Here is a 24,484-nt window from a genome sequence, read left to right on the forward strand (position 1 = left end):
TCAGATGTGCAGAAACACAATAATGAATGCTAATGGATGTCTGTGTAAATAGACACATGCTGGCTCAAAGGCCCATTTCACTGCTTTTGATGTGTATATGAAATATTATGTCAGTGTAACAAGACATACTGCATTACCATATTTGAGATTGTGCTAGTCATCCCACACTTTGTTGCTAAAATGTCTAAAGGAAAGAAAGATACATAAAATGTATTGACAGCCGTTTCGATAAGTAATAAATAACAGATATACGGACAAAATATCGTACTTGTGTAGTATGTGAACAAATGTCATTTTCAGTGTGTAACACAATAGAAAGTATGCTTTCATCATGAACTTTATTTAGCAGCTTTTCATATCGCTTTTCTTCCTGACTTTTGTCAAGAATGTCTTGATCAGGTGCTGTACAAAGACATGAGGCGGTAATTCCTGCCTATTCACAACATGATGGATGAAGTCGCCCTTCTGCCCCCTCGATCGCATCTGCACACATCCCGGAGAGAGAAAATGTGGCCCCTGTCCATTCTCTGCACTCTTTTCTCATGGAAATGACGGCTCTGTGTGCAGACGACACACACACACGCACACACACAACAGGTCAGGGCTGCGGTCTACAAAGGGGACGGCTGACCAGTGAGAACTTGCTTAGAAAAGCTGAGGTCTCCTACACACTACAAGTGACTACTAATGAGAAAGCAAGGGGCCCTGGCCAAAGGGTGTTTTTTTCTCTGTTTTAAGGCAAGATGCCCAAAGCTTTTGAGACAGCCAGAGCCAACAGAATGGAAAAAGCAGATGTTCCATACTCGGGGTTAAGAAGGGTGAGAGCATAGGGGAGTGTCATCAAAAAGAACTGCCTTGAGTATATGTAGCATATGTAGTTTATTCTGGAGTTCATGTAAACCACTTAAACTGTTATACGAGAAACCTTTTAGTTGCAATTGAAAGCAGCAAACATCAATCTAGTACATTTCCTGGGAATTAACTGGAAGTGATGGTATTTACTGTATAGGAATAAACAAAAAAAAAAAACAAGGAATCAACAGTTTTACTGAAAATTAGGTTTATTTTATTAAAATAGAAGTTTTTATGTTGTTCAAAGAAGGAAATGAACAGTTAAATTCTACAAATTACTACATACAATATCTGACATGAGTGAGTATATGCCTCACATTTCAGCAAACATTCCAAATAAAATTCTGTAGAGAAAACCATGACCTTAAAACTGAGGCACGTAGCAAACCATGGTTGTGGCGTACCGTTACACCCCCAATAGGGACAGTACAGCTTTGCTGTTTTAGCATGTAAGTTTTCACTCATCCTCTCCATCTATACCTTTAGGAGCCTCTGTGATGTTTCTTTCACTCTCCCAATTTCCCTAATTGCTTTCACATTTAGGCAGGCTGCTGACAGAAGCAAGCCGGCTGGAAAGATTTGCCAGACATTCTGATAAGAAAAACCAGTCACAAGTTCACTCATTTCTTCCGCTTGAAGACAAAGCGTTGCCTCACTCACATATTTTACAATGCTGGGCTTTTTTAGTTTTTGCTTTTTTTTAATTCCAAACCTGCTGCCAAAGTCTGTACTCATTGTCACAAGCATGCACGTGCATCCACCACACCATAGAGTTGCAGACAACACACACACACACACACACATTGGTCTCATACTGCATATGCAACTACCTGTATGTCTTCAGTGGTCACATGCCTATTTAATGCACATGTTCTGTCTAAGTGTTGTCATTTACACACTTTTCCCACAAGGGAAAGTATCCCTATCCAGAAACATTAATAATCACAGACGCTCATAAAACATGAGCAGGAAAATTGCACAAAAAGAATCCCGAGAGCCTCTGTGTTTTTGTAAGTCAAAATGTAAATCACACAAAAGACCAACTACAGGCTTGTAGGCATTATGTTGCTGGATGACCTTTCATTTGCTCCACTTTTTCTCATTGGAAACAACAGAAATTGACAGATTTTTATTTTTTTTTTACAGATTACTATACAAGAAGCAGTGCCCCAACGCCCAGCCAATAGAGCCTGGATAAGCCCAACAGAAAGGGCATAAAAACGAAGCCATAAGAAAGTAATTCAAGTGACTCGCTGTGGTGATGGGAAGCCACAAAGACAACCACCGCCTTAAATGCCATATAAATGTAAAAACAAGTCAAATATGCTATGAAAAGTGTAAACGCTACGGATGAAAAACAATAAATTGTTCAAATAAATTGTTTTCATAAAATGTATTGATCGTTGCCATATTCTACTGATTAGTAGTGATGGGCGATACCAGATTGTTTGATTTGATATGGTACGATGACTTTTTTGGTCATTTTTTTCCTGATATTAACAACAATGGCTTTTTTGGCATTTTTATCCCAATAAAACACGACAAATTGTGACTGGCGACGTAACAACTTTGATGTGTATTTTTCATGATAAATTACAATACTTTATTTTTACACAAAGTAACCTAAATAGCCCCACTAAGGGACAAAGATGTGCTCTTTACAAATCACAACATTTTTCCTATGTTTTGATCAACTTCAGTCCTGCATCATAAAAGTTGCAATTCTAAAATCAATCCAATATGTGGTAGTTATGATGAAAAGTGAAGATGATTCAAAGATTTATGTACCAAAAAAGTAGGTTGCAAGTGTAAAAATAGAGCAATATGTAATTAGCGCTTGAAATATCACAAGCACAGAACTGTAGTTTGATACTAGCATCTCTATCAACACGTTAACACATGTTGTGTACTAGCAAACACCGCAGTGCTAGTTGACTCCATCATGAAGTCACCGCTCTTCCGGTCAGTGGTCACATGACACAAATAGGTCAGTTCAATCTTAAAGCTACTGGGGTGTGTGTTGCAGCACAAAAGCTTGTCTGTATTAAGATACCCTAAAATATCTGTAAGTGACACATTTTCATTTATTAATTAGTATTGATACTTTAGGAAAGTAATCGATACTCATTCAATCCCCATGTGAGTACTGATACCAGTACTGATACCACAGAACCGATACGCCCATCACTACTGAGTAGCAAAGACAAAGTGTACCACTTTCGATTCTCCCCTACTGCTACGTTGCAATAATTTCAGGTTCAAATTTGTTGATGTCTCCTTCAATATCATTCATGATGATGGTTGCTTTGTAGAATGTTTGCTTTGTGAGTCACAAATGTATCTGTGTAATGGAAATACAGAAATACAGAGAGCGAGTGACTGCTGCTTGGCACAAAGTGACATTTCTAGAGGCTGGACTTGACATATGCAAAATGGACCGGCTTGACAACCGCTGGGACTGGAAGAAGTTGGTTGGGCGCCTCCCAGTTTTGCTTTGCTGTCTGCTCTTCTGATGAGCAATGTAATCGAAGTACATACCCACGTATGTTGAGATCTGTTTTCATTTTTTAAATCTGAGTTTCAACGTGGTGGGAGAATCTCTGTCTGAATGTTCTGAACTCCTGTTTTGATTGAACTGTAGTATGTAGGGGTTTTGATGTTGTCCTGATAATAGATGCATGTTGTTGTTCTTCTGAATCAAGAACTGAATCAATAGTGTCTCTTCTGGTTGAAACCGGGTAGTGCAATCCATTTTGACAAAGAGTTGCACACAGTCAAAATTCTTAGCAATCAATTAATCGTTTAATTGAACCATTAGTATTGTTTCCTATCATTAAATATGACTACTGAGTTGCTCACTGTTCATAATGGCTGTCTGCAGAATAAATAAATAATAGAACAGTGTTGCAAGGCCAGGGGGCTCCTTTTCATTTACTCTCACAGAATAAATATTACATCACGCCACAACAGAGAAGATCCAATATCATTTTTCCACACATTTGTGCACACAATGCATGCAGCAACTGTTGTGTTGTTCATATAAACGCAATACATTACTATTAGATTAGGCCCTCCCGCACAAATGCAGTGTAAATGTTTATAATCCTCAGTGTAATACCGTGCTGCATATTATGCGAGGAAGCACAATGGGAAGAATAAACAGCATCGCAAGGGTGAGGTAGGGTAACACACAGCTGTGTGTGTGCATGCGTGATGCGGTGGAGCCTGTGTGCTTGCACACGGTCATGCCTGCACTAACAACGTGTGTCTGTTTGCTTATCCATATGTGTGTGTGCAGCGCAGTATAGGACAGCGATTTGGAGCTGTGGTAATTTCCCCTGAGACAAGCAAGCAGGTAAAGGCCAGCAAGGGAGGGAGGAGAGAAGGTGCGAGGATGGAGGGAGGGTGTCTGGGAATAATGAGGAATGATACAGTAGCGGTGCAACAGAGACCGACGGATTCACCAAATAAAACTCACGTCCGTGGAACAACGGCCACTCGGCATAAACATAACGTTTCTATTTTTATTTCAAATACCTTTATCTTGTTAATTAGTGTTTCTGAACTTGCGGATTGTTTTAATCTATTAATTACAAGTCCACCTTTTCCTGATGACCTTGCTTTATTTTGTTACATTCTCCAGACTTTAATATTAGCATACATTAAGTCTTACTTATCCTTCTCCACAATAGATAATATTTGGAATTAGCACCGCTAAAAGGGAAAAAAAAGTGTCCTTGTGGTTTGTACAGCACGTTTTGTGTGTTTGTGTGAGTGAGCACCATTACTTATTAGCCCCCTTCCCCTCCCAATTTGCAAACTCATTACCAGGGTATAAGACCTGCATGGATTTTATGGTGTTTTGGGAACTGACTGCTTAATCAGATTTATTGCACACTTAAGCTTAATTGATTGCCTTTATGGATTCAAATGACTAATTAAGAGCTAACAAGTCTACTTTCTGTTTCATCGTTGTGCTAATGACTTACATAGAATGAAGGTAGCACAACTGTCAATCAAAAAAAGGTAATTTCACAGGATCTCCTTCATTCAAAAATAACTAATAACCACATGTGCACCACACAACCTAATACTTCTACTCTGTAGTAGATGATGTGACGAAAAAAGGCAGTAGATGCTGCGGTGCGGCAAGCATGAAAGCCAGTCCAAACAGAGAAAACACATCTCGACCTTCAGGTGATCTTCACCAGATCAATACTATCATCAGTGCAGACAAGTGGTCAGCCTCTTATAACTACCCCGAGCCCCCCTACTAACAAACCCCCGAGCCTGGACACACACAGACACACTCACCTGTCTCTTTCTTCTGCATCACACACACAATAAAACACACACCTTATCCACTGAGTGTCTGCGGGTTGTATTGATTGCTTTGTATTGACTGACATACGGGACTGTCACCATGTACACACATGCTTGTTGACTTTATTTTTAACTGCCTGGCTGAGATTGCACGCTGTCACAGGGAGAAGCTATGCTATGTTGTAAAACCACAAATTGCAATTCCTTTAGGACCAGCATGTGCATGATGCTGGGTGATGTCACAGAAAAACAATAAAGAAGGACTAGAATGGAGTAAAATTTAATCAGATAATCAGATGATATTATTACAATGCTGCAAGGTGTACAGGTGGTCCTCAGTTTAGACGTTCCGTGGTTACGAGCGAGCTTTTGTAAATACATTTTGGTAAGTCAACACAAGACTAAGAATTTGTTACAGTGTGGTGCGCCATGGAATAATAGACTAATAGTCGATGTTTTATAGATGATAGTTCATATTGTACACTCAACCCTTTTTTCATTAGCTGAACTCAAAGATGTCAAACTTTTCCTATGTACACAAAAGGCCTATGTCTCTTAAATGTTGTTCACAAATCTGTCTAAACCTGTTTTAGCAAGCATTCATCATTCATGATTCATAATCGATCCACCTCGCAGGTGCGGCATATCACTATGCTGAAGAGACGGCATGATTTTTGCGCAGGTGTGCCTAAGGTTGGCCACAATAAAAGGTCACTCCAAAATGTGCAGTTTAAATGTATTGGGGATGGTACGGAGGGGTCAGAAAACCAGTCTGTGTCTGCTGTGACCACCATTTACCTCAAATGTCGTGTACACCGATCCAGAGCATCACAAACATGTTCAATGGGTGACATGTCGGGTGAGTATGCTGGCCGTGCAAGTACTGGGATGTTTTCAGCTTCCTTGCAACACTGGGCCGTGCATTATCATGCTGCAACATGAAGTCTTGCTTGTGGATGAATGAGACAACAATGGGTCTCAGGAAATCAATACAGTAAAAGGCACCCGTGTTGTTGATGGAGCGGTCCATGGAGGCAGTGGGGTTACGATATGGACAGGTGCGTATGCTATGGACAACAAACACTGGTGCAGTATATTTCTGGCATTTTGAAGACAGCAAGCATTTTTGGGATGCTCTTGATCGGCGTATACAGTATTTGAGGCAAACGCTGGTCATAGCAGATAATGACTGCACGTTTTGGAGTGGCCTTTTATTGTGGCCAACCTAAGGCACACCTGTGCAATAATCATGCCACACATGAGGTGGACAGACTATGAATCGTAAATGATTTGGACAGATTTATAGACAATATTTGAGAGAGATAGGCTTTTTGCGTACATACCTCTTTGAGTTCAGCTCATGAAAAATGGGAGCAAAACCAAAAGTGCTGCGTTTAGTTTTTTTTTTGGAGTGTAAATTCCAAATCGTTTATTCATGTGGGTGTCTACGGTAAAAACCTGTACAATTCATTTCCGTTTTTGAGGTGGTTTGTAATAACATTTTTAGCAATATATACCAAATTTGAATATACTCTACCAAACTACATTTTTCCCAGCGTGGCCCTCGATCCAAATAATTACCCATCCCTGATCTGAGGTCTTGAGAAATTTGCTGCAGTCTCATGCATGATGGGTGTTTTCTGTTTTTATACCTTTAAAACGCACAGAAAAGAGAGAATGTCTCACATAAGGATTGGGGATGATGGGCAAAATTCCCCAAAAAGTGCAGTTTTCCATTAAGCTATAGGAAAAATATAAAGTAGTTTAGTTCTTTTTACTACAACGGTGATCATTACGCTGTTACAATATTTTGCATCTTTCCCCCAGAACACCATTAGTGTAAATAAATGCTTTACACAATAACGATTGTTTCTCTACGACATGTATATACAGTATGTATGCCTTCCATTAGGAAAAAGGGCACAGTAGAGGCAACAGAGAAAGGCCAACATCAGTCATCAAGCGCTGTGTATCAGTTTTCACATCCCTTGGCACATTCATTATATACACACATCTTCTAAAACATCAATCTTTTATGATTCCAGACCAGCCTTTTCCACAAAAACAAGCATTGACACACACAGAAACAAGCAAATCGATATTAAACTATCTGCGAGTGGCCTGAAGGCAACTGATTTAATTCCATGCAAATGTTGGTGGCATAACCAGAGGCAAGGTTTGATATTTAGAAGTCCATTACGGCAGGGTGGTGATGGGTTAATTCACTGTTTGTAACACCAGCTCCACAGAGGGTTTGGGGCGATGCAGAGAGATAGTGGAAAAGAGAGGGATGCATGATGGAGGAAAATAGAACGAAAATGGAAAGAAATGAATAAGATGTTGGAGTGAGGTGTGTGTGTGTGTGTGTGTGTGTGCAAGGAGGTTTGTTGTGCATGATGATGCCTATATGCTATCAGCAGCCTCAGCTTGCATGTCAGTTTGATTAATGCTGCTTTCCTCCAGCTGACCTGCAAGGTCACTGGAATAGTGGCGACTCGGCCTCTCCCATTCGCTGCTGCACTGAAGGGGGGGTGGGGGGGTGGGGGATCCAAACAGCATGCTCCCCTAGAGGCAATTTTTCTCGTATTTTCTCTCATTTAAAGCCTTTCTCTCATTCTGTATGTCTGTCTGTCTCTCCTTCATCTGCCCTTGCTCACTTCTGCCGATCACATATTACCAGCTCGTCCTCATCCATCTCTTTCTCTGCGCCATCCCTCGCTGTCTAGTCGCCTCTCTAGCCCACTGTCCACCTCTCTAATCTGAAATGCAATCAAAGGCAGCCATAATAAAAAAAAAGTGTTTGAGGATGCGGGAAAGGGAGGATAAGCCTGGAAGGGACCATTAGGTTACCTAGTGAAGGCTTTGATAAACACATACACATTAAACACATCCTTTCTTCCATCTGTCCACAGACGCAAGGAGTGAGTTGTTCTGGACCAATAGACTCTTGGCACAATGGCAAGCTTCCTTCGAATGCTGCTCGTTTTGCCAGACGGTCTTTCTTGGCATGCACCTGGTGAACAAAAACGAAAGCGAGAAAGGAGAAGCGATTGTTTTATGAATGGGAACTATTAATAAGGACTGGCAGAAGACTTTGCAGTTTCCTTGCTGCAAAGATTCTATTACACAGTACATACTACACTGTCAAGGTAATGGTTTAATTTATTTGAACATGCGTACAAGATACATTGGAATACATCACATATTACAATTCACACTTTCACATGTCCAAAAGGAGTAGGAACAAGCAAAACTTATTTTGTCCTACCCCCCATCCCTTTGACATCAACTGCAATACATTTGTTCACTTCCTGTTTTTCAAAAGCACTCTTTGCTGGTTGAAATACATCGGAAAATGATAAGGCCATGTAATCATGTGGTAAAATAGTAGACAAAATTCTTGTCACTGTAATTACTTCATATGACAATTATAATAAATATGTATGAAATAGACATAACAGAACATACAGTAGTTGGATAATGGGTGAGTACTGACAATGTACTCACTGTAGAACAAGTCGTAAGATTTCATGATCAGCACGACAACACAAAGGTTAGTGTAAAAGTGTAAAAATAAGCAAAATGTAAAAAAAGCGTAAAAATAAGTTACCCATTGTACAGTAAAACTTAAACAACAAATTATGCACACTTGTTTACCTAGGAAGTGAATCTCTTCACATGAACAGCTCACATTGCGGGGTACATTCTGTTCTTCTTTTATTGTTATGCATTAGGGATGAGCGAGTACACCACTCTGTATCTGCATCTGCATCTGCATCTGCATCTGCATCTGCATCTGTATCTGTATCTGTATCTGTATCTGTATCTGCTCACACATCTAAATGATCTGTATCTGTATCTGTACTCGGAATGTGCGGATCATAAACCGGAAGTGGGCGTGGTTTAACTGGAAATGGGTGGGTTTTAAATCGGTACATTATTTTAAGTCTGAAATTGACATGGATTGATCAGAAGTTGCTATAGTTATTGTTTATTAATCAGGTATATATGCACTGTGTATGTGCGTAAGTGATCTGTAAGACTCATTAGTTTTTAGCAGAGCTGTCAAAACTAGCGGTTAATTATTATTTAATATTCATATTATTCATTTAAAATCATGCAAATTTTAATTAATCTAACAAATAGGCTGAGCTTACGGAAAAGGATGTTGTATACTGTACAGAATTTATCTAATATTTTGTTGGAAATATTACAATCATTCATTACATGTTCTTGAAAAAAACTGAATAAGAAAAAAACCTTTTTGCAATTGAACCATTGGGAAAATAAAATCAATTACTGTTTTATTTCCCCGAACCATTCAGGCCTAATCAAAGTTGCAGGGTGGAACACTACAGAGAATTTGTCTTGTTCTTGCAAAAACCATTTAGACTAAAACCTTAAACCTTTTGCCGATATGTTCCATTTAGAGTAACAGTAAGTGAGTAACATACATACGTAGCTGTTATGCACACAGGAAGTAGAAAGTGAATACATTGTTGGTTCCTCCTTTGCAGCTATAACAGCTTACACTCTTCGGGGATGAGTTTCTATACGATTTTGGAGTGTTTCTGTGGTAATATTTGTCTTTTCATCCAGGCAATTGACCAAGAAGTATCAGACAACAGTCTATAACCTAATAAACCACATAAAGTATACATTATCACTCTATCAAAAAACTGTTTTTTTCCAATTTAAATGTGGTGGCTGTAGCTGGGACTTGGCTTGGACTTCTGAGGGTTGGATGTTCAAAACCTGCTGTGGACCTATGGTACCAAAATATGGGAAATAGGACACGTTGCTTTATAGTTGCCTTGTGCAAGAACACTGAGCCAAACTGTATTTTGTGCATGCGCATTAGATAAGACTGGTAACATTTCTCATCGTGTATCTGCCAACAAGCGTGAGCATGGGTTGGACTAATGCAACCCCTTTCTGCAACGGCAGCTTCAGTGCCTCTGAGCAAGGCACTCAATTTGTTGTGTTTGCTCACAAGATGGCTACAATGCAGAAGTCAAATTGTGTGCAATGAATGCACTACATGGAAAGCACGCTCATGAAAAAAAATGGCGGTTTTTACTGTGATCTCTGATAAGTACATGTTGTCAGTGGTATTTTCTCGCAAAGTAAAGCGCTGCGTGTGTGCATTTGTGCAAAGAGCTCAGTGGTATAATCATAACCTGGAGAGTAAGCCCTGCTGTGCACAACCTATTTGTCTCACATGCTGTACCTACTATACCCCCGCTTTCTTCCCTTTTCCCCTCTGTCTGTGTTCCCTTTTTGCAGCCATGCCTGACACACGCACCCCCCCCCACCACACACACACACACACACACACACACACTCTTGCATCATGAATCTTTCATGCAGGCAGCTGTATAATCCCTGAGGCGTGCTCCCCACACACACACACGCGCGCACACGCAAACGCCAACCCCCCACACACACACACCTTCATCACCTTACACCATGGTTGCAGAGGGACGGAGGAGAGGGTGGCAGTTGAGAGAAGACAGGAGGGAGGCAGCAGTAAAAGACAAATTGATGGTGTGAAGTAGGACCTCATTAGAAGTTTGTCCCCTTTTTTGGCTGCTGAGGAAAGGAAGAGGCGACAACAATGCAAAAGTTTGCTGTATTCCTCTTGGTCGTGTGGCCTGGAATGGAAAGTCAATTGGCTGCTTTTTTACTATCAACCTAATGGTCTGATGGGAAAACCACTAAACACTTGGTCCCTCCCAAGCAAATCTGCCCTTTCAACTCCCTCAGCTTGTGCATTTATTCATGAAATTGAGCTGTGTAATTTAGGAGCAATGTTATTATCCCATTTATAGTGGCGATTCCAAAGTCGAACACAATCTGTTTGTATTTTCAAAATATTTTTCCCATAACAATGTCTAGAAACTGAATTAATAATTAATCTAGAATCAATCTGTTACCAACTGCACTGGAAACATACAAGTGTAAAAAGAAGTCAACCATTGTACAGTAAAACTTAAACAACAAATTATGCACACTTGTGTACCTGGGAGGTGAATCTCTTCACTTGAACGGCTCACATTGCAGGGTACATTCTGTTCTTCTTTTATTGTTATGCATTAGGGATGAGCGAGTACACCACTCTGTATTTGTATCTGTATCTGTTCACCCATCTAAATGATCTGAATCCGTATCTGTACTCGAAATGAAGTACAGTCCAGGGAAGTGGGCGTGTTTTAACCGGAAATGGGTGTGGCTTAAATCTGTACATTATTTTAAGTCTGAAATTGACATGGATTGATCAGAATTTGCTATATTTATTGTTTAATAATCAGCTATGTGTGTACTGTGTATGTGTGTAAGTGATCTGAAAGACTTACTTGTTTTTAGCAGGGCTGTCAAAACTAGCAGTTAACGGCGGTAGCTAATTTATTAAGTAATTACCTTGAATTTGTTAGCGTATTTAACGCATACGCATCATGATGACAAACAGCGGCACAGTGTAACTCACCACAGAGTCTGTCGCTCCTTTATAACTTTATTATGACACCATATGTGTATTTCCAACTCTAAACAAAATAAATAAACGTCTCTAGTCCATTCATCATTGCAACAACACTTCCTCGTTGTCACTAGACAGACCGCCAGATGCATTCACAAGCACTCCGAACATCACATCAACATCTTTATTATGCGTGTAAGTGTGGTGTAAATTGGGTCACCAACACGGGGCCCGCGAGCACCAGATGTGTGTGGGGTGGGTGACGTATATTGCTGCCGTAAAATAGATACACATGACTAACGTGACTGCCGAAAAATAGGCCGACCTGACGTAGACGTGTTCTGCGCATGCGTAGAACTGATTGTGTTTCCGGGACGAATTACGCAGTGACAGTGCCGCCCTGCGTGTCTCCTGTGTCATCGCTATTTTGCTTGCTTGCTAGCTTGTAAATGAATCTTCAGTTCAAAGGAGGAGGAATGTAGCAATATGTTTTAACAAGAATACAAAAACGCTATAGTACAGTGGAACGGCACCAGGACGAAAAGGCATGGTCACAGGAGAAAAAATATGCGTGAGTGACTAAATAATTTCTTGTGTCCTACCTGTAAGTTGATCATTAAAATTCAAACGAAGGTTTGAACTTCTTTGAGCATGTTTTTTAAAAGACAGAAAAAAGTGTATCAAGTCTATGGTGAGGGGTTTTACAGCCTTAAAACATGTATAATCATTACAAAAAAATGAGGTTGGCTACTTCGCGGATTTCAATTATTGCAGGCTATTTTGGGAACCTATCCCCAAATGACAAATGAGGGAACACTGTATATAAAAAAAAAACACTTTAAAAATTGTACTAAAGACTGTTTTAGGCGACCAGTCCAGGGTGTACCCCGCCTGTCGCCCGAAGTCATCTGCGATAGGCTCCAGCATACCCCCGCGACCCTAATGAGGATAAGCGGCATAGAAAATAGATTAGTTATACATTTTAAAATTTTAAAATTTAACAAGTGTCATATAATGGGAAAAAGTCAGGACAATTCCAAGGTCCCTTCACTGCCAGGGGGCCCAAAAATAGGTAAAATAATAAATAAAATAATAAAATAATAAATAAATAGGTAAAAAAAATAGTTAAAATTAGTAATTAATGAGGGGGGCAAAGTGATTTTTTTTCATGTGACCCAGAATTCCTGGCTGCACCCCTGCTACTGGCTATATGATATGAAAAAAGGAACCATAAAATCACCTCAATTTAGACAAAAACATATTTTACGTACTTTGTGAAGAGAACATTCTGTATATCACTCATGAAGCTTACAGAGGATGCGACACCTTCTTTAAGGAGACTTTGGATGTGAGACTACATTGGTGGAGATCTAGCAGGACTCCCAGGTAAGTGACAGAGCGCTCAGCCAACCTGGTGTCTTCCACTGCTGAGAAAGGCTGGTCATCTCGTCCGATTAATTCAATTATTTTTTGGGTTATTTGCTTAGCCTTCTGGCTCACCATACTCCATCACGTGTTTGTTCTTCAAATGCCGAATTAAAATTAGAGCTTTTTAACATGCTACCCCCGCGAGATAGTTTTTGTGGAATGCGTTGGAAGTTAAGTTCTACACGGCAGACATGATTGTTTTTGTTTTACCATGCTAGCCGCAGGTGATCGGATTTTGTGACTGAAAGGTTTTATCGGCATATGCCAGTCACATGATTTCTCACGGAAATCGTCCGATACTGATCAGTGGCCGATTGATCGGAGCATCCCTAATTATTGTTGTTGGCTTGTTGCAGCGTTTGCCATATTGTACTGAGCAGCCAGGACATAACTGCTTCCTTCACAGCACTAAGTGTTTGTTTTTGCTATAAAAGTTACCTTTCACAATAAAACTGCTTTAACACAGACATGATAGCTTTGTACTTATTGAGTTTATCAACTACACACTTAAAGCTGCTTTTTGCAGTGGTTTTGAGGGCGCTCGCATTCACACAAGCTGCAAAATACTACATCTCGCTGTCTTCCTGGTCTGACCATGAAAGCTAGGGCTCACTAATATACTGTACACACATGCAGCAAGAGGATAACGTTATGTTACAAAAGCAGCGTTTGGAAAAGCGTATGATTTCACTCACTAGTTGGAAGATAGCAATCACCATAGCCTCCGTTTTTAAATCCTTTGGTTCTTGAAGATCTCTTTTGTGAGGTGCACGTGCGACAATCATGCGCATTTGCGCAAGACAGCCGTGACTGACAGCCTGAACACCAGTCATACAGGAATCTTTACAAAGACTAACTTCTAATTGTGACTGAAGTAGATATTTACCAGTAGTTCTTAAATCTGTTGTCTTAAACCGTTTTTGGTAACATACAGTATGTTCGCCGTTTGTGGTGTTCTTACACTTTTTGGTTTTGAAAAATGGAATTTAGAGCCAGTGACATACTGTACAGCAGCTTTAAGTTTTTTCAAATTCAACCTTGATTTCTTCCTTTATTTTTTAATTTTGTAATTTATTGTCAGTCCATCTATTGCTTTAATGAGGTTTTATGAAGATGTTGATACTTAATGAATGTGGAAGAGATCAGATCGAAACACAGCAAAAAAAGTCTTAGGGATAAGATAAGCAACATGTAATTAGTGCAGCTTTAGAATCAGCGCTCTCATTATTATTACAACAAAGGCGATGATATATATATATATACAGTATATATATATATTTTTTTACTTTTATTTTCTCTTTTTATTAATTTATCCAACACCACAGTTGGATAGCCTTGAAGCGGTAGACTCTCAGTGGTGTTTGTCAATCTAAGTTAAAGATAAGAATGAGTTGGAGAATTCAGAATTCACATGGTCAGCACAACTGTGGCTGCTCCTTAATAAGATGCATCCAAGTCAACACAACAGCACACAAACCTTCTCACCCGTCACATGGCTTATTATGCCACCCACCATTGCACCCCGGGCTCCTGATTTACTACGACACTGATTAACAAAGCTGTCCACGGAGAAAAACGCAAGCATGTGTGTGTATATAGACATATGCTAAGTGTGTGACTATATTTGTGGAAGAGTCGGAAATCACTTGTTTGAGGGGCAATGGTGGTCTTAACTATCTGTGCACACACCAGCCAAGAAGCTAATAATGCTAACTTTTGATTAAAAGTGTCAGGGAAGCATTCATCTAATATTATGCTTATTACTGTGATTACCATTTGCAGTGATATACCTACCGCTGCACTACATCGTACAGTGAGCTGATTATAATATTTCAATCTAATTAGTAGCTAAATAAAAGAAAAATTAACAATTGTCACTGCAAATGAAGGACATTGGAAATATCCACATAAAATATACATTTTTTAAATGTCTGTGTTTTGTCAATTTAACCTTTTCAGTGCAAACACTTGTCAATACAAAACACAAAACAGTGTTGTGGCTCTGTAGGTTGAAAATGACCAAAATACAGTGGTGGGAAAAAGTGTTTGCCCCCTTCCTGATTTGTTTTTTTTTTTTTTTGCATGTTTCAGATCATCAAACAAATTTAGATATTAGTCAGTGACAACACAACTGAACAGAAATTGCAGTTTTTAAATGAAACTTTCTATTATTAAGGGAGAAAAATCAAAACCTACCTGGCCCTGTGTGAAAAAGTGATTGCCCCCTAAACCTAATAAGTGGTTGGGCCACCCTGAGCAGCAACAACTGCAATCAACCTTGCAATGAGTCTCTTACAGCGCTGTGGAGGAATTTTGGCACACTCATCTTTGCAGAATTGTTGTAATTCAGCCAAATTAGACGGTTTTCCAGCATGAAGCGCCTTTTTAAGGTCATGCCACAGCATTGCAATAGGATTCAGGTCAGGCCTTTGACTAGGCCACTCCAATGTCTTCATTTTGTTTTTCTTCAGACATGGACTTGGATCATTGTCCTGCTGCAGAACCCAAGTGGGTTTCAGCATGAAGTCACGAACAGATGGCCGGATATTCTCCTTGTGGATTTTTTTAAAAAAAATTCATGGTTCCATTTATCTCAGCGGGCCTTTCGGGTCCTGAAGCAGAAAAACAGCCCCAGACCATCACACTACCACCCTCACATTTTACTGTTCTCTTTCTGAAATGCGGCATTACTTTTACGCCAAATGTAATGGGACACACACCATCCAAAAACTAAAAATTTTGTCTTGTCAGAAACTAGAGTATTTTTCCAAAGGTCTTTACAAAGGATCATCAAGATGTTTTTTAGAAAAAGTCTTAATATCTCTTTGTTCAGCAGTGATTTTCGTCTTGGAACATTTTTGCCCAGTGTTTTTCTTATGGTGGAGTCATATCATAACACTGTCGAGCCAATGATAAGATCCTGTTTGCACCTTTGTTGTACTTGTCATAATTGTTATAATTGTCCAAACAAAGGTACCTTTCGTTGTATCAGGCATTAAAATGAACAAGAAACTGAAGAAACAAGGGTGGTCTAATCATTTTTTCCATGACTGTATTTACTTCCACAGCCAATCTATTCATTAACAGCGCGTTATGTAGTACATGCCGCTGTTTTGCAGGTTAGCATGTAGCTAATGCTGCTTGCTAGCCCTGTATTATTGCGAAACAAACGGGCAGTGTAACAGCGACTCACCAAACCAAGGTAAAAAAAAAGGCGGGTTCTTTTAAGGTGGACTGGCTCTCGGAGAGGCTCCAGAATACCCCCACGACCCTGGTGAGGATCAGCGGCATCGAAAACTGATGCGTGGATGGATGGCTGTTGGAGTATGTGCAAACAGAAGAACAAGAGGTGAAACTGGGTGAGATTTTTTGAATGAGAACGGGCTGCTTTATAAAACATGCTGCAAAGCCAAAGTAGCAAACCAATGTTCTGAGTGAAAAGTGTGGACTGAGTGTGTGGCGTAACTGTGCGTGTTTTACTGCCGTGTGTCACGTTCTCGGTGTGGTTTGGACCCCAATATGCAGAGACGAAGCCACGGAGTGCAAAAGGTAAGGGTACTTTAATTACATAAGCAGGAGAAACAAAAGGCGACAGAGGAAAGGCTCTGTGACAAAAGTGCAAGTACGGGTAAGTAAATTGTTTAAGTTACCGCACTGACTTGGAGACGAGAAGCATGGATAGCAAAGACAATAATAATGAACCAGCGCCGCACATTCGAACGCACTGGCCTTTTATCTGCCATTAATGTTAATTGGCCGCAGGTGCGCGGCCACCAGGCGAGAAGCGGCTGCCTCTTCCTCCCCGGAGAAGGCACAGCCCGCCAAAATAAGAGCGCAGGACAGGGAACACTCGTTCCCGTCCTGCAGAACGTCACACCGTGCTTTTATTTTGATGGCCGAACGTACCGGATACAGGAAGTGTTACACTGAGTTTGCGTTGCTGAAGGGACCGAAACACAAGGCTAATGAGAGTTAATTTGAGTTTTTTTTTACATTTAAACAAAAGTAAACATACACAACAAACACGGCATCAATTTCAAGTAAATTTTCAAGATAAAATAGTGCCAACAACAGGCTGCTTTAAAACAGAAGGTTAAAGTCAAGTAAGGAAATAAAGTTTACCTAATTAACAATACAAATGGTAAACAAGAAAATAAATTGAAAATGAAATGATAAACTAGGGCTTTTCTTCAAGATTCAGATGGTTAATTGTATGAGACCATGGCTTATTTTGTCTGAGGTATAGAATGAAGAAAGCTACATTGTGGAATCTTCATTGCCGTCTGTTCTGCTAATACAAAATATGACTGAATGGAAGTTCTCACTTCTCAGGCTTTGGACAGGTGCGATACTACAGTGTGCACGTCTGGTGCCGCTCACAGAGGTCCAAGGAATGTCGTTTTTGTCTATGCTCAGATACTTGAAAAATTAGCGGGAACATTGGTTGTGTTGTCATTGACTAATATTTACATTTGTTTGATGATCTGAAACATTTCAATGTGACAAACATGCCAAAAAATAAGAAATCAGGAAGGGGACAAACACTTTTTCACACCACTGTATAGTCCACCGGGTATCATCTAATTGTGTATAATACTGTATATCTGCAGTATATACACTATAAACAATGATCAACAAGTAATTAGTTTGTAATAATAACATAATTTCTATAATATATATATATATATATATATATATATATATATATATATATATATATATATATATATATATCATATAATAATTATATTATTATATATATAGTAAACTGTATATATATATATATATATATATATATATATATATATATCATATAATAATATATATATATAATAATAACAACAATTTTCTGCGATTTGATTGATTTGCATTCTTCTTACACTAACGCTGACTAACCATAATTGACCTCAAGTGGCCAAAGTGCATAGAATGCAGTTCCCATGCGGTCCAGACCGTCTATGCTCCAAGGAGACGGTTGCATTGCTGTGCAGACAGCCACTGTCATTATGCATACTGCATTTTGTTCTGTATAGTACTTGTGCAAATCACTCATGTGTATTTTATCCAAGCCAAGGGTGAGTTTGAGCGTACCCTGAATGCATAGTGTGCTTTGCAGGGGCCAATAGGTTTAGGGTTTCCCTCCTCCCAGTGTCTTGCCCTCACTCCACTTACTGCTCTCTGACAGTGTCGGCTACATTTCATCACACACTCTGTGTCTGAGCGCCACCTACCAAATACAATTAAGGTGAGTTATGACCACTCCGAGGAAGGAGCAGGAATGGTGGGATGCGCTATGCTTGTGTGTGTGGGTGAATATGTGTGTTAATAATGCGTACATGAGGAGAGTGACAATGCATCACTTGGGCATAGCAAGTACAAGCACCACATGAGGGTAGCCACACAAGCATGCACATGGCAAGAGTCAGAGCAGACACGCTCCCTTCCTTGGTGGAACGAAGTGGAGAGGACACGGGAAGGCGCTGGGCAGGAGATTAAAGGGGGGCTGTGGGTGGTGGAGGGTACAGTCCCAATTTCACGCCTGTGTTCATTTCTGCCTCTTCCAGCTGCACGCTCCTCTCTGCTCTCTGCATCTCTTCCTCCCAACCCCCAACTGTTCTTTATGCCCTACACACACACACACACACACACACACACACACACCTCCACAACCTTACACCTCCACATGGATCGTCTCCTCCCTTCCTCCATCCAGCTGATATCTGACAGGGTAAGGGAAAAGGTGATCTGTCTTCCAATAACAAGTTAGAGAACATTATAAAATGAGCCAGAGTTGCCTTGTTTGGAGGAAAAATAGGTGGATACCTAGAAGCAACATGCAGGACAAGTTGGCAGGCATGCTCAAAAAAATTAACAATATCCAATCATTTCTGTCAGTGTAAATGACGATTAAAAACATCTCTGTCCACATTAAAATGCAATTGCACACTGTCCAGCGTATGCCAAAGCAACAGCCAATAAGAAGTCGAAAGAAATTAATTTCAGGAATAGGCACAATGAGAATAGTAAAGCATTTTATATGTCATCTAGGAGGAGCTCTTCACGATAGCAGTAGAAAATTGGGCGGAAACCATAGAAGAAGAAATGAAAGGAGAAGACAAAATAAACAAATGCCGTGTGTCATTAGGCAGTCCGTACCAGAATCGGTATGGATCGGTTCTATGCATGTGTGAAACCTACGTCACTTCCTCCTTTCTCAAATTTTTACAACAGACAACAGAGTTACGACGAGCGTGACAGGCTTGTCCTTATTAGGGTCACGAGTAAGCTGGAGCCTATCCCAGCTGAATGCAGCAAAATAAAAACTATGAAATTATTGTAATGGAATCAAAAATTGTCATGGAATGAAAATAAAAACGATAAAAGGGTTATTGAGATCATAGATGTATATCACTGATGTATATCAGTAATTTACCATTCCAGACTGGTAAAATTCCAAACAAAATGAAAACAGCTAAAGGCAAGGCAAGGCAAGTTTATTCATAGAGCACAACTGATACACAGCTGCACGGTGGTCTAGTGGTTAGCATGTTGGCCAACACAGTCACAGTCTGGAGATCGGGAAGACCTGGGTTAAATTCTTCTTGTGTGTGCGTGGGTTTTCTCCGGGTACTCCGGTTTCCTCCCACATTCCAAAAACATGCATGTTAGGTTAATTGGCGACTCTAAATTGTCCATAGGTATGAATGTGAGTGTGAATGGTTGTTTGTCTATATGTGCCCTGCCATTGGCGAGGGTGTACCCCGCCTGTCGCCCGAAGTCAGCTGGGATGAGGAGAAGCGGTATAGAAATTCCATCAATTCCATCCATCCATGAATTGATACACAAGGTAATTCAAAGTGCTTTACAGAAAAGAAGGCTAAAATCACTTCATAAAATCATTCCCTAAAAACATAAAATCATTCTAAAATCATTCCATAAAACAAAAAAGATTAACAATGAAGAGATGAACAGTTGAACAGCAGATCAACAGTTGAATAGAAGTCTTTTCAGCTTGCATTTGAACATTGCCAAAGTTGAGGATTGTCGCACATCTTTTGGCGGCATAAAACTAAAAACTGAAAGTAGTTCCAATTATCAAAAACAAACAAACAAAAAACAAACATAAATTTACAAACAACCGACCAGTTTTCCTTATTACCACAATTTTCTAAAATGATCGAGAAGCTACTCACTATCAGGTTGGACAGGTTATTAATACAAAAGAATTACTCGCAGATAGCCAATACGGATACAGAGTTAACATTTCAACCTTCATGGCACTCAAAATTACTGAGGAAATTACCAACGCTATAAACCACAGAAAGTGTGCACCTGCAGTATTTATGGATCTGACAAAAGCTTTCAATACAATTAATCACAACATCCTAGTTACAAAATTAGAAAGATACGGAATCATGGGGTTACTTTTGAATTGGGTCAAAAGCTACTTAGCTAACAGGAAACAATATGTGAAGCTAGGAGAATACACATCTGCAAGTTTAAATATTATGTGGTATGTGGTGATTTAGTAAATTTTCAAACAGCTAAAATTATGCATAAAGCAAACAATAACCTGCGACCCAAAAATGTCATACAATACTTTTCTACAAGAGAGGAGAAATATGATCTCAGGGAAAAACTAAACTTAAAACACTTACATGTGAGAACAACGCTAAAAACCCACAGCATTTCAGTATGTGGAATTCAATTACGGAACGGATTGAGTAAGGAACTCAAACAAAGCACCAAATTAGTGATTTGAAGACACAATACAAGCAGTTGATGTTTGCAAAATACACGAAAGAAGAGACTTGAACTTGTTCTGTTATGTCTAGTTGAATTTATTATTATTTATTTATTATTATACTGCTTATTATATATGATTATTATTTATTATGATTGTGGAAAAACCTTGACTATTATATTACTACATTGTTACATTACCTTATAACTTTTCTTTGTATTAAAAAGACCACATATGAAATACAGGAAGTGAATAAATGTATTGCGATTGCTGTGAAACGGACGTGGGGTAGGATTAAATAAGCTTTGCTTCTTCCTACTCCTTTTGGACATGTTGAACTGTGAATTGTACTACGTGATGTATTCCATTGTAAATTGTATGCATGTTCAAATAAAATTAAACCATTACCATTTATTTTGGTTCACCCTATCACCATATCAAGATATTATCATTATCGTGAGCCATGCATTGTGTATAGTACTATATCGTGAGGTACCCTGAGATTCCCAGCCCTACTCCCAATACTTGATGCGGCCCAACCTCACCCAGACCCTACCTCCAGCGGCCCCCAGGTACAAAAAATTGAGTTTGAGACCCCTGTCCTAGATAGAGTCGAACTAAAACAGTTTTCATGCTCTCTCTTCACACGATGCAGTACAGTACATGAGATGGGAAAAAAAAGGAAAGTGACTTATGATTTACCTTTATAAAATAACATTTGTTTAATGTAAGTGTGTGTGTGTGTGTGTGTGGTGGTCTTAACGACCTCATCACTACTGAAGCAAGCTTCCTGATTAAACATTAATTATACAACAATAGCAGCCACAAATAGAATGCGGTGATGCCGGGCTGACATATTGCCACCTGGGCTAATGTCAACACAGCATTATTACCGTGGCCGCCTGCTGTGGCGATGGCTATCTAAACAGGTATAAACATCAGCTCCAGCATATTGGGGCACAGTTTCTATACAACTAAAAAATATGTCTGTGTCTCTGTCTTTCTATTGGTAAACAGCAGCAACCAGCACACAAGCAGTGAGCCTTCTCCCCCGTGTTAATTGATAAAGGTGAGAGGGTTTACACAAGCAGACATCCAGCAAGGAATTTTGTTTATGTAGTCGGAGTGTATTTTATGGTGGTGCTCCAGCAAGGACAATGGCTACGCGAGTGCTGCCTTTGTTTGTGCGTCACGCATAGACAGAAGATGGTCGCAAATGCTCAAAAAACACAGATGGATACACAGAGTAACACAAAAAGCCATTGTATTGGAAAAAGAAGGGTAATAGAGAGGTGCAAATGTCTGTGTGTGGGCGGAGGCACCTAGGCGGTAAATTAATACACAAACTTAATATAATATCATATGGGAACTATTATAAATACTTGATACTATTATAAATACTTGCATGATTCAATAAAGGGAAATATTTCACAGTTTAATGCTGTATTATAGTATTACTAAATGATCTGGTAGACCGGGGTGGGATGGTGGTGGGGAAGGGGTGACTGGCTTTCTTACATTTTTTTTATTTTATCATTTATCATTATCATGATAATCAACCTATTTGGTCCATTTCTTTCATCCCCAAGTTAGGGGAATTTTCACAAAGAAGGAACATAATACATTAGGGAGGGATCAGAGTAAAATGGCACATTATGAATAGTGGGCCATTAGCAAGGAATGTGAGATTATTGACCGCTATGTATCTGGAGAACAATCTCAGTTAAGTTAATAACTTGCAATTAATCATAGGTCTCATCACAAATGATGGGGCGTAACACACTGCTGTGAGAGCCGGCCTCATAATCTGCTGTCCATACGTCTGGAGGAAGAGGAATGGAAGAAGACTGGGAAAGAGGAATAAGATGGGATGGTGGCGATCGTTTTTAACAGCCAGACATTTATAAAAGATCAAGAATCTCTTAGTACTAGTTGCCATCGCATTTTTAGTGATTGCAAATAAACAAATACAGAGCAGCTCTCTTCCAGAGTAAGTTGCTTGTTTTACAAAACAGAACTCCTACTACTAAAAACATCCAACAACCAAAAATCTGAGGTGAAGTTTAAAGAGCTTTGAGAATACAGTGGAAACACCAAAGTCAAATTTTCCGGAGGTCGCCCAACATCCCTAAGTTTATCCCTATCCTAACTTTCGATTGTGTATACAGTTGTCCCTCGCTCCAACGCGGTTCAAGCATCGCTCCGTCACTCTATCGTGTTTTTAAAAAAATGAACTAATTAACAAATAATTGCTGTTTTGTGATTGATTACGGCCTATTATTAGTCCAAAAAGTACATATTTAGGCAAATGTTACGCAACCTTGGCCTAAATTAAGCATTTTCAAGCAGAAAATTACAAATACAGTTTAAAGGGGCAGCTCTGATTTTTTTACGTCAAGTTGTATGACATCCCCATCAGCAGTGTAGTGCATGACTTGCCCCCCACGTTGCCCCGTGAGCCGAGTTCTGGTCGGATTTCGGTGATGAGGAACGTTATTCCGGTTAGTTGGTGGGGCTACTTTAGTAAAGAGTTTGGTTTCTCAAAACAATATGCGTTCAAAAGAGTAATCCATTTGCATCACAAAAACGCCTCCTCCAAAAAAATCAGACCTCTCATTTGCTTGGCGCTTTTTCCTATGGGTGTCACGATTTGTTTTAATAACAATTAGATTCGTATCACGATTCATGGTTGCCGATATGATCAAGAACGATATTGGTTCATTTAGAATGCTACAATGATACAAACGATTCAGTAACTTTAAATCGCTTCAGCCAAAAATTTTAGACAAAAATTCAACCAGTGTGACTGAAATGAATACCTGTATACTGCACAGGGCAGGTGACGTTTCCTAGATTCCTGTTGTTTTTGTAAGGGAATCAGGTATAAATTAATTATGGATATAAACAAACAAATTAACAATTATAGTTTTGGCCTAGTCTCTGCCTAAGCATGCTGGCAAGACCTGAGGCTTCTGCAAAGGTGACGTGACCTAGCGCTGCTGCTGCCGCTGGAACACCGCAGGTGGTGCCTGGACGGTCAGCGTTGTGTGAAATCCCATGGCGCCTTAGTAGTTGGGTGGAGAGATTTGTGGTTGCCGTGGTATTTCAGCGACTTATTTGGAACATCTCCTTCTTTACAAAAGCCAAAGTGTATCCACAAACTGGACCGCAATTGTGGCTTAATTATTTCTCGATCACCAGCTTATCCTCCACCATCCGCCACGCTGCGTGTCGTTGTCTGATGGAGCGTGGCGGTGACGCAGACACAGACAGGCAGACTAATTCGAGCAGTGTTTAACATCTCTTTATCATGAAAAGTGCTAAAAACACACATCCATATAAAGCCTGCTGTGCTTAAATCCAATGCTTTATTTACTACTATCGATGCAATCGATTGATTACTTTTTTAAACGATTTTTAATCGATGCATATTTTCCGTACTGGAAACTTGCACAGACACAGACTGATGTAGTTGAATCATAGGAATATAAATCGATACATCAATGTAGTCGATGAATCGTTACACCCCTACTATTTTCTCTCTGTTGTTGTCACTGCACGCTACCCCTTATCCATTGTTGTGTATGTGTTCCACAGTGTTTACATGCGCAGATGAAGATCATCCGCTGTGGAAGGCTATTATAGAATGCATAGACCGG

General features: G+C 39.7%; 1 long non-coding RNA gene across 1 annotated transcript in view; it reads right to left on the reverse strand.

Moving 5' to 3' along the window:
* Window positions 1–339: 339 nt before the first annotated feature.
* The window catches only part of LOC129183341 (uncharacterized), a 124,280-nt gene continuing 100,135 nt past the window's right edge, over window positions 340–24,484 (reverse strand). Inside the window, exon 3 of the long non-coding RNA XR_008570786.1 lies at window positions 340–557. This is a non-coding gene — a long non-coding RNA (uncharacterized LOC129183341). The remainder of the gene's footprint in view (window positions 558–24,484) is intronic.

This window comes from Dunckerocampus dactyliophorus, chromosome 6, assembly GCF_027744805.1.
Source record: "Dunckerocampus dactyliophorus isolate RoL2022-P2 chromosome 6, RoL_Ddac_1.1, whole genome shotgun sequence".
NCBI classification, from domain to species: Eukaryota; Metazoa; Chordata; class Actinopteri; order Syngnathiformes; family Syngnathidae; genus Dunckerocampus; species Dunckerocampus dactyliophorus.